The sequence below is a fragment of the Calypte anna genome, chromosome 2 (genome assembly GCF_003957555.1).
Source record: "Calypte anna isolate BGI_N300 chromosome 2, bCalAnn1_v1.p, whole genome shotgun sequence".
Classification (NCBI taxonomy): Eukaryota; Metazoa; Chordata; class Aves; order Apodiformes; family Trochilidae; genus Calypte; species Calypte anna.
Window position 1 is genome coordinate 61385386 of NC_044245.1, and position 15811 is coordinate 61401196.

The following is a 15811-nucleotide window of genomic DNA, read 5'->3' on the forward strand; positions in this document are numbered from 1 at the left end:
CTCAAAGAGGCAAGATATTAGCCAGGTTCCTAGTTCACCTGCAGTGACACCCTCTGGACCAAAGCACAGCAGGAAGCATCTTGGAGCCTTCTCAGAAAACAAGGAGTTGTGAAATGCCCTTGTCCTGTTGGCCCTGGGGCAGAAGATGCATATAAGCACATCTTTCTGAAGATTCTGAGTTCTGTCACATGGAAATTTATATGTCAGAGCACCGATTCAATTGCCAATTGCTGACTTTGCCAAGACTGAGACAGGAAAAACCTCAGCATCTGAGTGATCTAAAAGCAACATTCATATCCTCAGCTGTAGCAAAAGAAGTGTGATCAGCAGGTCAAGGGAGATGATTCTCCCCTTTACTTTGCTCTCACGAGACCCTACCTGGAGTACTGTGTCCAGTTCTAGAGCCCCCAACATAAGGGACACGGAGCTGTTCAAGTGAGTCCAGAGGAGGATCAAGAAGATGATCAGAGGGCTGCAACACAACCCTCCTGAAGGTGGCCTACAGGAAAGCTTGGAACAGACTTTTGACTAGGGCATGTAGTGATAGGACAAGGGATAACAGCTTACGCTGGAAGAAGGTAGATCTAGGCTAGACATTGGGAAAAAGTTCTTCACTATGAGTGTGGGGAGACAATGGAACACGGTTGCCCACAGAAGTTGTGGATATCCCCTCCCTGGAAGTGTTCAAGGTCAGGTTGGCTGGGGCTTTAAGCAACCTGGTCTAGTAGGAGGTGTCTGTGCCCATGACATGGGGGGGATCTTCAAGGTCACTTCCAACTTAAACCATTCCATGATTCTATGAGTCCCTGCTGGAATGTCATTAAAAACATGTATCTGAACCACTGGTGATAAAGGCTTTCAACATTGTAAAGTGCTCCATATATTAATGTTTAATTATTTGTGGGTCTCTGCAGCCTAACACTTAATTCACCATAATTAATGCAATTGTAAGGCACTGTGGCTGCACCTACATTACCTGCTGAATTATGTGTCACAGAGTCTGGTGGACCTGGTGGATCGTGGTTTACAGTGCAGCTCTCACCAGGCCTGGCTTTCCCCTGGCAGAGGGCAGTGGGCACTTGGGTTTCATCCTAAGGAAACATGTCCCTAGGGTCAGGAACTCAGAAGTGCTGCTGCTATTCAGTAATTCACTCCATGTAAGGACAGAAAACCTCACCAACTGCCTTATGAGGCCTTGCAGGAAGATGAACTCTCAAAAGTATCTTCCCTTGAAGGCCAGAGAATAAAATTGTTTCCTTTACTGCTCCACAAGGGATGACGGACATTCTAAAATGAGAAGTCAGTAACAGCAGCAAAAGTAGAGAGTATTTTCTAGGATTAAACTGCAAAGTGGTATTTCCAGAAATCCCAGCATGGGTTCTGACTCTGCAAGTGACAGGCACTTCTCCTTAGTATGAGTCCAAGCTTACATCTTGACCTCACCAAAGTTCATCAAAATGGACAGTACAGGCTATTTAAGAAGCTCTTGTTCTCCTGTCATTTATATCAGCACAATCATTCCTTTGGCTCTTTTGCCAGCTATTAAATAGATTGCTCCAGCAAGGAAGTACTTCATATAAATTCCCTACCTATCCACCACTGCTGACTCTTTGATGATGCTGTTATCTTCCCAATGCCACAATATTCTCTCTGAAAAAATGTGGGTATGTTTTTAGATGACACACTATTTAGCAAAAGACAACAAACAAACCTCCAACTTCAGATAATGTAGAAAACCATCGTCCTATGACCAAGAACTGCAGAATGCCTGAGGTAGGAAATACTATTTATTCTTGTAATGGATTTTATGAACAAATCAAAAGAGGAACGATGTTGCTGAAAATTTGGTCATTCGTCACCAAGGCCTTTTTCCATCTTGCACTCATCAGTCCTACTACTTGCCACTGCTGGAAATATGTCCTGTACATAGAAACAGATATAACAAGCACACACACACTTGTTCATGTGCATGCACTCCAAGCAAGTACCTGCCCTTCTTCGAAGAGTAGCAGATCTATAAAGATGTGAGGAACATTTAATCAGTCATTTTTATTTGTTTTTTTTTTTTTAACCAAAAACTAGTCTACCTATGGAATGTGAACTTTACCTACTTAAATGTTGAACCTAACTACTCTTCCCTCTTCTTTTTCCTCCATCTCAGAAATAATCTTAATATAGTGGCACAGGATATGCATTATATTTTCAGGCTTGATTTTGTTTGTCAGAATAGCAAAGATCTTATAGTTACAGACATATAAAAAAATCTCACAGGTCTGAATAAACCGAGAACTTAGATACCTTCAAGCATTTTCTGAGGCTTTGGAAAAGGAGATGTTGTGGTGGCAAAAAACCTATTTTAGTCCTGGCAAAGTTTTGCATGTGTGTATACATGTTTGTATGTGTGTTTTAATGTTATGAAATACCAGCAAGAACTTCTGGGGTTTGTGGGAATAAATTTTCAGCATTTTTGCTCATTAAACAGAGGGTGGCCAAAAAAGTCTATTCACAGAAGCTTGGCAGCCATCCCTCACAGAGACAAATAAGTCCATTAAAAGATAGCACTGTTCCCTTTCCTCTGTGCAGCAATGTAGGATTTCACACTCTGTTTACATTGCAGAAGGTTGAATGAAATTTATCACTGCTTGAAAGTATCATTAAAAAAAAAAAAATAATAAAAAGAGCAAATCCCAGTCCTTACCCTAACCCCAAGCTGGTGTGGGAAGGTACTGTGATGGGTTCAGGGAATGGAGGTTTGCTGGAGCTGTACCATTACAGGCTGGTTTCTCTTTTGCTCTGCAATGATGTGGTCACTCCTGGAGTCACTCCATGCATTGCCCTTGAGAACTTTCTCTCAGTTTTCAAGACTGAAGGCAGATGGTTTTCTGCTATTTGTGGTTTGTGGGGAAAAAAAGAAAAAAAAAAAAAAAAGGAATAAAAAATAGGGGGGAAAAAAGGAAATAAAAAAAAAAAAGAAGAAAGAAAAAAAGAGAAAGAAAAAAGAAAACTTAATAAAAAAAAAAAAAAAAAAAAAGAAAAAAAATGTGTAGATTTTCTGTAATTTACTCTTTACGTACCCTGGGATATGATGATTTAAAAAGGCAGTTGAAAGAAATAGTCTTTGTCTATCGTTGCTTTTTTCAAGTTGAATGGCACCTAGCTCTGAGTATGCAATGTTGCAATGATAATTTCAAAGCAATAAATCATGAAGCTCCAAAATCATGTTGCCTCAAAAATAAAACCACAGAGATTATTTTGCTCTTTTACCCCAACACACTCTTTTCTTCCTGCTCTGGAAGATGCTTTTCCTGCATCTTTCATTCTTCCTTCCCTTCTCTCCAGCTGTTTTATGTCCCTGGTGCACGTGAAATCATTCTCCATACCAACTTACAAATTTCTTCTCTCAGTCTTAACAGGTATTCTATGAGGTATCAGCCTACCTGACTGGACATTCTTAAGATATTCTGCCCCTCCAGAGGGTCACTGGACTTTATGGCATTTATGCAATGATTTTCAACACATCCTGACTTTCCAGCCCTCAGGGAAGATGTGCAGGTTCTGAGATAATAAGAAAGCTGAGCTGCAAAATCTGGGAGGGAAAACATACTTGAGGGACACTGAGGTGGATATTTACAACACTATCAGTCATGTGGCTTTCTAAAAGTTTCACTATGTTTTCACCATCTTACTTATCTTAATTTTTATATAATTGAGACACAAAAAGGATCTAAACTGGGAAAGCATTCAGTCTTGACTCCAAAATTGGTCAAATATTTGAAATGGTATGAGACTGTGAAAATTGTTTCAATGGGTGAAGCAGATTTTTTAAAAAGTAAGATTAGAACAAAACCCTGGGGTGACAACTATGATTTCCTTTAAAAATCTCAAAGACGTTAATGGCAATTGCTAGCTGGATTCTGATGCACTGGGAAACAAAAACAAATACATAAAAGATTTATCACATTAGGGTAGTCTTGAGAAAATGGACCATAACACTTTTCTGGCAAGTGATTTGGCTGTGAAAATACTTCTTCTGCTACCTCCATACTGTAGCATTATCAGACATGCTGGTCTCTTCAGAGATAATTGAAGCAGGATTTTTTTTCCTTTTGTTTAAAAGTGGTTTCACAAACACACACAAATATTACCATAGTGAATGAAAGGCAATTTCTAAAAGGTATTTGTTATTTCCTTTACCTATTGGTACAAGCGGGAGACACAAGTTTGAAAAGTCATTTTGCATCCCCCCATGTTCCATCTCTCAAAGGCTGAGAGACCTCACACTTCCACAACGCCTTCAGAGCTTAGACCAAAGGGGCTTTTTCTTATTTTGTGTTTTAGTTTTTGGTTTCATCTGTGTCAGACAGCCTGAAAATGGCCATAAAGGTTAGAAATTTGTTGAGAATCTGTGGGACTTTGGTAATACACTTGTATCACCTTGTATTGTTCAGGAGATGAGCTACTCTTCCAGATACTGGAGGGAATCTTTTTCAGGCAGTTCCTTTAAACTGAACTCATGCTGATTGTTGGGTTGAGGTGGAAGACTCACTGCTCTCATGGCAAATATCCCTGTCATAGCAGCTATTGCTTTAGAGGAATTTACTGCAAGAGAAGTTAAATCTATACCAGCAAAATAAGGATGAGTAGGACTAAACCAGAGCAGTGAGGACAGCTTACATCCAAGTGATTCAATTCTATCTTTTCAAAAGTCCAAGCTGCCTGTTCCACATGAGCTTTATGAGCAATGTTCATCTCCAGGTACACATCCCACTATTTAAAGCACTTGTTCCTATCGGCACCTCAGCACCTAGCAAAGGCAGGAACAGAGCAGTGACAGCCTGGCTGATGTGCACCCAGGTGTTATCAAAGGCAGGTCCCTTGTATTGGCTCACCTGAAGCCACCTAATGGGGGTGTGGGTAGGAAAGGGGCAGGAGCAACATTTCACTGTGGTACAGCTAGGTCTAAAAAGAATGTGTGCCTGCACATAGAGATGGTGAGCCCATCACTCAGAAAATGACAGTATTAGATACAGCATACATAGTCATACAGTTTACCTGCTCTGAGGGGGATCTGTGGGAAAAGCAGCACTAGGAAGAGGGTTCCTCAGGACAGTGCAAGAGCATTGCACATGCAAAAAACTCTGGAAAATCCCAGCAGACTCAAGGGCATCCCTATGATTGTGGGATTTTAAATTTTTTTTTTTTTTTTAATTAGCACAAAACACACCAACAAAGTGCACTTCTGCACTGTTAAGATAAACTCTGGGGTGCTGAGCCCACTGGTTGCAAGTTGCAAAACTCTCATCAGCATTAATGCAGATATATATAGTGCTGCATCACCAGATTATGAGCTAACTTTCCCATGCTTCCTGCAGGTATAACATCTTTTCTGCAGGTTTCATGACACAGGTACTGTAGAATCACTGGAGGCAGAGCTAGAAAACACCTTGAGATGTCCCAGGGTAGCCTCAGATGTATCTCAGTGTTGTTCATAGTGGATGCTTGCCTCTTCTCTTCTGAAAGACATCTCATCAAGGAGGATGGATCCCTATCTCCACAGATATTCTCGTTCTATTCTTCACTATCCACATTTTTTTCCTTGCTTTATCACCCAGATCCATCTCTCTGCAGTTTATGACCACGACTTCTTGCTCTGCTTGTCATAGATATAGAAAACAGATTATTCCCTTCTCTTTTAATTTGAAAAGTGCTATTCTGTCCCATTTACCCCAAACATCTGCCCTTCCTCAGGGTAAATAACCTGAATTTTTGCTTTTTTTTCTTCTTAAACTATGTGCTTAGGTCATATTTTCTAGATATCTTAACCTTGCTTTGCTCCATCCTCTCTAAGTGATCTATGGCTTTTCTGTCCTGATATTGGACATGAAATAGCTTTACCAGTGGAAGGATTATTTCATGTCTTTGTTGTTTACACATCTCAGGGTGGACTTGCTGTATTTCACAACAGGCTGACTTTGCTATCACCTGGTTGACTTGTGATCCAACATACTTCCAAGACCCTTCCCAGAAAAAAAATGACAATTTCTCATCCTATATTTCATGGATGAGTTCTTGCCCACTACCTTGCATGAGGCACAGTGAAATTACTTGCTAATTTTAGTGAATTTCACCAATTTGTCAGAATCACTTAATTCTAATTCTTTCCTCTATTGTGCTCACAATCTTAGAATTATTTTATCTTCAGAATTACAAAGCCTCCTATGATCTAGGCCATTAAAGAGAATACTGGATGAAACTGCATAGAGAACAGGCACTTGTGCACTATTGATGAGAGGGAATTTATGTAGAGCTGGCACCTTATCACAGTTCCATAATATATATTTTGAAACTCCTGTCCCCTTTTTGACATCCACCACACTTTTATGGGCTGTGAGTTTCAAATTCAGACAAAGGATATAGGAAGATCCTAAAAAGCACAGCCAGGCATACAAATCTGAGATCTTTAAATTTTCCTAATTCATGTATCTGTGAATTCACATTTACTACTAGACAGATTTTTTTCCTTCCAACTAATAAAAGCCATGTATGTATGACCATGGCCTTCCTTCGGGTGTTCTGCACCCCCTTGATGAAGGTAAAGTTTGCATGCATTGTGAGTTAACAGCATATTATTTATCTTTTACTTTTCTGACTGGCACAAACTTGCCTTTTTTTTCTGTCCTGAATTTCTTGCAATCTAAGTACCTTTATTTGATGCAGCAGATCTGTATGTCAGGGGTCTGCAGCATGGTCCTGGGCTGAGCAGGGATCTGTGAGCCAGAAATGCACTCATCTCAAGACTAAATTTTGGCATATAGACAGCTGCATTCATCAAGGCAAGTATTTTAGCTCAAATCCAAAATTAATAACTGCAGTGAACTCCACCTAAATAAATGCACTTAGCTACAATAGTGCGTATTTGCAAACAACATCTTGGAAATAGACTTCTGGATCTTCAGCTGGTGTAACTGTGAGGCTCAATAGATGGCCAGAAGAACAGTTGATGAAGGCATTATGTTACTGAACTGTATTATGTTAGCAGGTTCTGTAAATCCTATTTGACAAGATCTGCTATAAAACCGGTTTCTTCACCCTTAAGTTTTATTGCAAAACACCTGCATTTAGATTTCTTCCTTCTGCTGAGGGCAAAAATATTTTAGAAGCTGAATCTATTAATTGAACCGGTGTATCTGGAAAGAGCAGGTGGGTCTCTTAACAAAGATTTATAAAAGCAAACAAGGGGAAGGGAAGCAAAGGGAAGAAAGCATAGTTTCACTAGAGAAAGCTTTTCTGTGTAACAGAATACTAAAGAAATACTGACGACAACTACAGGAAGATTAAGAGCCACAAAAAGTGGAGATATAGTTGAATTAGAAATAAAAGAAGCAGAGCAGGAATACAATATAGAAGGTCAATTGATAAAATATCTAGCAAGCGTTGTACCAACACCAATCAATACCACTCAGTATGAACCGAATCACAGCCTAATAACCACATCACATCCACTTTGTGGTACTATCTATCACAGCAGCAGCAGGAGGCAGTGGCAATTCAACTTTCTGCACACTCAGATGGACTAGCATCACCTGGGGCTCCTGGGGCTGCTTCGTGCTGCCACGAAGGCAGCAAAGCCTCTCCACGGTGGGCAACACCATCCCTTGGCTGAGCCTGCCAAATGGATAGGACAGCAAATCTGGAGTGGGAGATGGGCAGGAAGGCAAGACTCTAAATACGTAGCCAGTGGGATTTGGGCTCATATCAGAAGCATTTCACCACAGCTTACAAGGAACACAACAGACAGATCAATATGCAGCGGCACGGAGGAAAAGTGAAGAGAAGAAAGGTATATGAAGTGTAGAGGAACATACACTATGAAATGGCCCGAGACACTAATGTGCTAAAGTGGTTGAGAGTGATTTTTTTTTTTTTTTTTTTTTTTTTTTTTTTTTTTTTTTTGGTTCTTGGAGCTGCCTCCTACAAGCAAGAAGTGACTGAGAAATGCAGCACCACAGATCTACACTCCTCAGAGTGCTGCTGAGCATGATGCCTGCCAGACATGTCAGGTGGGAGACAGCCCATTCCCTGCATTGGGGCCTGCACAAAAGAGAGAGCCCTGGTGCAGCTTCTTCCTGTGCACACGTGTGCACCCCTCTGATCACCCCAGGAACAGCAAAGGAGGCGCAGCCTCCCACCTCACTGCCCTCTGGGTCGATCCCGAGTTCCCCTGCAGCCTCTGTCTCCTGACAGCTATGCAAGTGGGCAGGGAAACCCTGATGCCCAGCACATTTTTGTCATGGTGCATTCATCCCCAGGTCAGTTCTGGAGTGAAAACTCTGCATTCTCTCCAGAGGAGGATGAAGTCACACAGAAAATAATTGGAGACTGGGTTGAGAAGAACTCACGCTCAGTAATACAAATGGTGAGATTAAAGTCAAGTCTGTCTTATTTTCATAATATATGATGGGAAAGTCTTGTCCTCTTTTAAATCAGTAAAGTATCTCAAAAGCATTTCAAAAGTGCTGGGACTTCATCCTATGTTTTGAGCTAATGTTTATGATGTGTGACTTGCATTATAGTCTACTGTATCGTTCCCAAAATGCTGGTGGAGCGTAAAGTTCTCCTTCAAGACTTTTATAAGGAAGGATAATCAGTAGCACACATGCTTCTGGTAAATGCTGCATTGGGGCCCAAATGTGAGAGCACATTTGACACAGTTTACCATTACTACTGTGCATCCAAAGGGGAGAAAGAAAAGAGAAAGAGGAGAAAGAAAAAGTAAAAAGAATTAAATCTGTTCTTTCTCTAAGGAAGTACTGGATGTCTAATATTTCCTTATCTGTACAATGCCACAGAAAGTCACCTCTCCATTCTAAACTCTTCCCTAATTCTGGTGCTCATTAGGCTGCTGCCGTCACAGCGTGCTGGTGCCTGTTGCTAGCAGCAGGCACAGGAACAACAGCGCTGGCACCCGGAGATGCTGACACTCACTCCCCTGCCCCAGCAGAGCCCACAGCACAGCCAGGAAGGGCACAGGGGTGCCTGGCATGGATCTGGAGCTACTCTTGAGCTCACACACCTGTGGATCCACTGGAGACAACTGTCAGCCCCTTGGGCACCGTGCCTGCCAGAGTAACACGTACAGATGCTATCGCAGCAGTAGCAGTCTTTCCCTAGGAAAGATTGGGAAATGATTTCCTTGGTTTTCTCGGCACTGTTTTCCTATCTTTCAGCTGGACTCACGTCTGGGAATAAAACCTTTCTTAAAGTGTGGGGTTTTTTTCTGTTTGTTTTGATTTTAGGTTTTGGAAAAGACAATTGTCACTGCCTGACAGCAATATCAAACTCATAATTCTGAAAATTATATTCTGGGAATTCAGGTAAGGTTTTTAAAAATGAAATTAAATGCATTTGACAAAGCCAGAATTTGTTGAACAAGCTTCACAGTTCAAAACATTTCATCTCACCAAAAACATCTTTCACAGCCATAACCTGTGAAACCTTAACCTAACCTTCACCTTAACCACAGCAAAGCAGGCTTACAGTGCTCATGAACTAGTACAATCATTCGTATTATAATTAAACTTTTAAGAAAGGTGCTCTATTGTGTTTTTTTCCCCCACTTTCAGTACCAATGGGGATACGTGACTTATGGGACGCATATTGAGGATATCATGTACTTCTTCTAGTGGTATCTCACAACTGTAAGGAAATAAACCTTACTGCATGTATTTACAGAGCAGTTTGCAAGATTTTGCAGTCTAATTAACCAGAAGTTCTCCACAAATGAGAAAATTAAGAAATCACAGGGAGGTTGAGAAATGACACAAGAGTGGAATTGTTTCAGGAAATTAATCACAATGTGCACAGCCAATTATTTGCAAGATATTATTTCTTCTAATTATAGTCAGATACTGCAGCTGACAGAGAAGGTAAGGTGGCTTTTTACATAACAGCAAAGCACAGGACATCTGTCACCAAAATTTATTCTGCATCTAGTTCTCTGAGTATCTCAGTTAAGGCAGTCTGATAAAAATCGCAGATAAATAACTGTGCGTTTCCTATTCTGAGGCTGTGTAAGCAAATGAAGTCCACAAGCTGTTAAGTGTGTAAAATACCCTGTGTGCACAACGTCCTGTCCAGATGCAGGGCGAAATCCAGCTGAGATTGTTATCTTGACCCATGCCCAGCTTATGCTTGCAATACGCTTTTGTGCTCACATTATCCCATGCTGTTTGAAAACACAAAACAACTTTGTTGTGGCTCTAAAGTCCATTATTTCACCATGCCATGTGCTGTTAATCTTCCATGCTGAGGGTGGCTTTGTTTTGTTTCAGAGGCATTGAACTAAACTCAGTCCATTGGGGTTAATTCATCACCAGCAATGCTGGCAATACTTTTATGCTGCTGCAAATAATGCCAATGCACAGTCCAAATGCATCTGTACCTATGTTCAAGCATGAGCACACACACTTAAAGGTATGTGGATGTAAATATGTAGGTACACACACACAGGAACAACACATATACAGCTCCAGTGTGGTTTTCCTTTAAAAACAGCTCTAGCCAGTGGCATTGCAAAATCATCCTGGCCTATAACCAGGAACCTGCACCTGCACAGATCCCAGTTGCAGAACCCCTCCTGTAATTGTTGAGCAATTTGCCTGTTAAGCACCACTGGCAAGAGTCTGGCAGATCTTACGCTCAAAAAAACACATTTGTTTGGCTCATATGTTACTAAGACACTGCATTACTCTTCAGACTATCCAGAAAGCTGCCTGTTGACATACTGGCAAAAGGCTTTGCTTTTCCCCTCAAACAGATTAAAGATCCTTTACTTCTAAGGAGCACAGCCCAGAAGTACCAAATCCTTCCTAAAACCATGTTTCTGTACTACACTTTCTTCCTGTATTTGGAGATGTAGGAAGGAGCAGGGTTCTTCATTTCCTGCTCCCACTCCCATTCTTCTGTAGAGGCACTGACTAAGAAAAGGGAGATGAGAAACAGTCCAGGCTTTTTACCTTGGACAGAACCATTACTTTCTACTTCTCACTACACTCTCTTGCCAGACTTTTTAGTTAGTCTTTCACTAACATAATTAACATTATGCATTCTGGTCAATGCAGATGGCATGGGCAACAGCAGTGAAAATGCATTGCAACTTAAGCTATAATATGTGACTGCAACCACACTAAATATGGCTTCACAGATTAGATCCACACTCAGGTTCCTATTGCTCTCTAAAAACCTCATTGTCCTATCTTCATTGCTACTGCATGCTACTAATTGCTGGGATGCAAAAAACATACCAAAATACACTGGCAAAGACAAGGTCTGCATAAACACCTTAACATGACTGCAAATAAAGGGAAAATGCTGGTAGAGCAGGTGTAGAGGGGGCAGCTGAGAAATATTTTCCATTCATTCCTACTCACCTGGTTCCCCCAGGATTCAAGAAAGCAGAACTGTTTCTGTTAAAAAAAAAAATTGCACCAAAGATGCCCTACTTAATTGTTAGTTACTCCACATGATGCCTATGGCACTAAACTTTGGTTGCCTGCTCAGCTCAAAAAGGAGCAACAAAAATTAGTGATGCTCTCCATTTACTTGAGCTTCCCCTCCTTGATTCCCCTTTTTCCATCTTGGGTAGAACAGCTAAAGAGAAAATAAATTAAGCACGTGCACAGATTTCTAGTGATAAATTTTCTGAGATTGCTGGTGGTAACTGCAGAATCACTTCTTGTACCATCTAACTCTGTCCAGAAGCACATCTGCTAACCTGAACTGCGAGCCCTCTGTAGTCAGTGGGAAGCAATTTCTTGAGAGATTTACCATTGAGCTGCCAGTCTCACACTTACCTTGGACAAGATAAAACAAACTTTGGAGATGCCTTTTTCTCTCCCAAAGTTAGCTGCATGAATATCCTGGGAAAAGTCAGTTTGTGTACATTAATAAGGGTAATAATATATGAATGACAAACAGTGAAAGAGCTGAAGCTAAGTAAGAGTCATCTTGCCTTTCGTATCTTCCAGACAACATAAAGCACAGAAAAAAAGGCACATATATCCTGGAGTGTTGATTGCTATAGAAACCAGAGTACTATTTCTGTATCTTTTACCTTGATTCCTATTTCTCCTGTAACTCTGGGATAAGTAAAAATCTGAGTTACCTCTCCTTTACTTAGTGAATTTCTAAAATAGAACAAATTTTGAAGCCATTCTTTGACTGCCTTTATGATGCCCCCTTCCTCCCCCTGGATGAAAAGCTTTCTCACCATGCCATTAATCTGCAGGTACTTTAGTGAAGAGATGATGTGCAGGTTTAACAAACTACTGAAGAACAGCACTTGAAAAATGAGGACCATTGTTATTCCCTGCCTTGCAGATTATGAACTGATAGCTGTAGTCTCCATCCTTGCTTGTGCTTCATAACTTGGAAATCTCTGCACATTTAGAAGAGCATTCAGTGAAAAAGGAAATGGATTTCTCTGTCTAATTAGTCTAAGTGCTCTCTCCTAGCCTTTGTCCTTGTCTTTCTGGGATCTCATTTACTGTGCTATTTAAAAGGAGCCACATCTGTTACAATGAGCTGTCTGTCAACTAAACATCCAATATGAGACACAATTTTCTCTTACCTTTTACTTATACTTTTCAATAACAAGATGATAAATGCAGATTTTAGTCAGCAGTTTTTTAAAACTGCTGAAGGTTTGCTCTCCTCCCCATCCTCTTCCAGGCTGCAATGTAGTCTTGATTTAGAGATATCATGAACACAGAACAGAAAACCTGGATGAATTTGGTCTCCAAGCTTGCTTTCCTTTAGACCACTGAAAGAAAAAAAAAATCATCTCAGTCTTTGCATGTTTTAATTGAAAAGACTTAATTGCTCAGCAGCAATAGACATATGCCTCACTGTAAATTTTATATTCACCCCTAGCAGTTGCAGCTGGTGTTGATTTAGTGTTACCCTGATAACCCTGCTGGTTGTTTTTTTTACTTGATTTACATTCCCTGTGAAGAGTGGAGGTAACATTTCCCAGAGTGTGAAAACAAAGTGACCTTACAGCTAAACATTCCTTCCTACAAGCAGCAAAGCAGTGTTTATTAGCATCTAACCTCTAAAAGCAAAATTCCATGGGTCATCCTTAGAAACATTGCTGCAATGAATTTTATTCTCATCAACCAGCCACAAACATTCAGGGTCAAGTTTGAATGTTTGTTTGTTACTTCAACTTTCTCCATCAGGACTTTCTGCACACGCATAAAGAAAAGAAAATGCAGCCTGGGGAAGGAGGTAGACATTGTGTGGCTGGCTTGCTGCAGGTGTTTCAGAACACACACATAGCACTACACTAAAGGGTGCTGTGCCACCTCCAAGCCACTCAACCATGTTTTCTAGCACAGTGCTGGGCAGAGAAAAACTGGCTCCCATAGCCCAAGTGGCTTAGGAAGGGGCTACTACCAGGACCCTACTGAATTTTTCAATGTAGTAGTAGTTCACTGTTTTGCTTCTATGACATGTCTCTTTCTTCTGTCTCTTTTGTGCTTTAAGCCATGAATTCTTAATGTGTTTTGCAACTCTTTCATCAGTGACCTGGTTTCACTAGGCCTTCAGATGCTCAATCACAACACAAACAGTGACTAACAGCAACAATAAAAAGTTTTGTCTGAAATGCCTGGGTCCTGTTTGTAATAGAGACCTGGTCAATACTTCACTCTTTGCAAACTTGGCATCATACAGGGAGAAGAATATTTTTTTTAAAAAAAATCAATTTTCTATCAGTGTGTCATCAGTTACTTGCTGCTTTCTGGTGGATAAATTCCTGTAGATCTGAGTGCAAGTTTTAGTTTAATGTTTCAGTCCTGGTTGAAATGCAGGCATTGATCTTCCTGCTTAAACAGTATATTGAAAACAAGACATAATATTCCGTATGAAAACAGTGAGAAGAGAAAGCAGAAGCCAGGCTCAGCCTTTACAAAGACCAAGATGCTCCCCTGGAGGAGTGGAAAGGCTTTGATAAAAGATGGGATCAGTGTGTGGGGTTGCTAACTACTTGTTTGTGTCATTTTCCACTACTTTCTTTTTTGACAACAAAACTCCATTGGCATCAATCGATATTTAACAGCTAATGAATTGAAAGGTTTGGGCTTTTTGATTGCAGGAGGATTTAAATTAAATTTTGACACGTGATTTTAGCATATCCCTTAATGCCTTTGGCTCTAATTTACACTGTAGGGTGGGTACGTGGTTGGTGCAGCCCATATCTGAGCTGAGCCATCCAAAGAGTATTTGCTGCACTTCATTTTACAATACAGATACCTTCTCTTGGATTGTTTTTTGACTTTGCCAAGTTTAGTGTGAAGCACAGTGTAAAGCCTGAGGGGAAAAAACCCTATGTTTTCAAACCATGTTCCTTAACGAACCTGCCCCAAATTTAAACATCCTCCTTTATAACTTCAAAAACCTTCACACTCCTCAAAGATACACTGCATATATCTCAGAAGCAAAGTTTATGCCAAAGGGCTTCTTTCCTTTTTAGTTTTTTCTTTCTTTTTTTTTTTTTTTAGTTTAGCTGCCAAGTGCTGCATTAACTCACTTGCTGAAATGCTGATTCATCAGACCATACTTGTCAGAAATGCCCATGTGCTCTCAAATAGAGATTGCTTTCTTTTCTGAGAGCTTAGATACCTCTTTTGTGATAAGTTTCAAGTTTTATGGCCTCAAGAGATACCTCATCCTTATTTGGTTCAGGATTGACACCATATATTATTGGTCTAAATCAAAATCTCATGACTAGAAGGGCGTGAATTTGTAATTATTATGATATTTTTAATATCTGAATCATTTAATTAAAATCTTGGATTTTTTTTCTATCCTCATTTGGAAGTTGAATCACAGGTGTTGCTATCTGTCCATGTTGCAGAGGATATTTGTTTTCAAGGGACCCTGGGTCAGCAGGCACATCTTCTTTTATTGAAACTGAAGTTATTCACAGTGCCATCAGGTCCCTTGATTTTTTCATTTCACTGAAACCATAGAATTTCAGGAAGCTGGAGTTTAAGAAAAGGCAAAATGAATGCAGTAGCAGAAATAATGAGAAAAGGGCACAGTTAGTAGAAACTGGAGGAAACATTATTGTTTTGGTAGTTTAGAGCAAAATTAATTGCTGGGGCAGAGGAAGATCTGGCTTAGAGTGTGTCTAAGTGGAGGGCAGAATTGCCTTACTCGGTAAATGTAAGAAAGCTGACACTAGTAATTTTCTCACATATATTTGGTAAATGCAGTTTAAATGAAAAGTACTATTATTTTTATTTAACCTCAAAAATGCTACATAATTTACAACCTGATTTGTGAATATGAAGAGTGTTTGCCTGACTGAACCTTCTCCATTTACCGCTATCGCCCATTAATCCAGAACAAAGAGTTTAGATTATATTCAGTACTACACAGGCAGCTTAGAGGGCAAAGAATACGGCAAATTTCATGAAATTAAACATAAATAACAAACAAAATTACCCATCTTATTCACCTAGATCTAGAGATGAAGGAATTCTAGCAGAATTTCACTTTTGGATTCAAAGGCACTTGGCTTTGACCTGAATCTGTTAAAATCCAGCTCCTGTTGCTATTTAAAATATTATCAAGTGATAGTGTTTTTTAAAACATTGTAATTCCCCTCGCACTGGTATTTTATGGGCTGAAGTCCCATGATCCCTCATGCAGCTGTCAAAACCTCCAACTTTCCCAGGACAACTGCTACAGTTTATTTAAGTCCTGTCAGTGCCAAAATCTGGGGCATTCTGGAAATCTGAGGGTA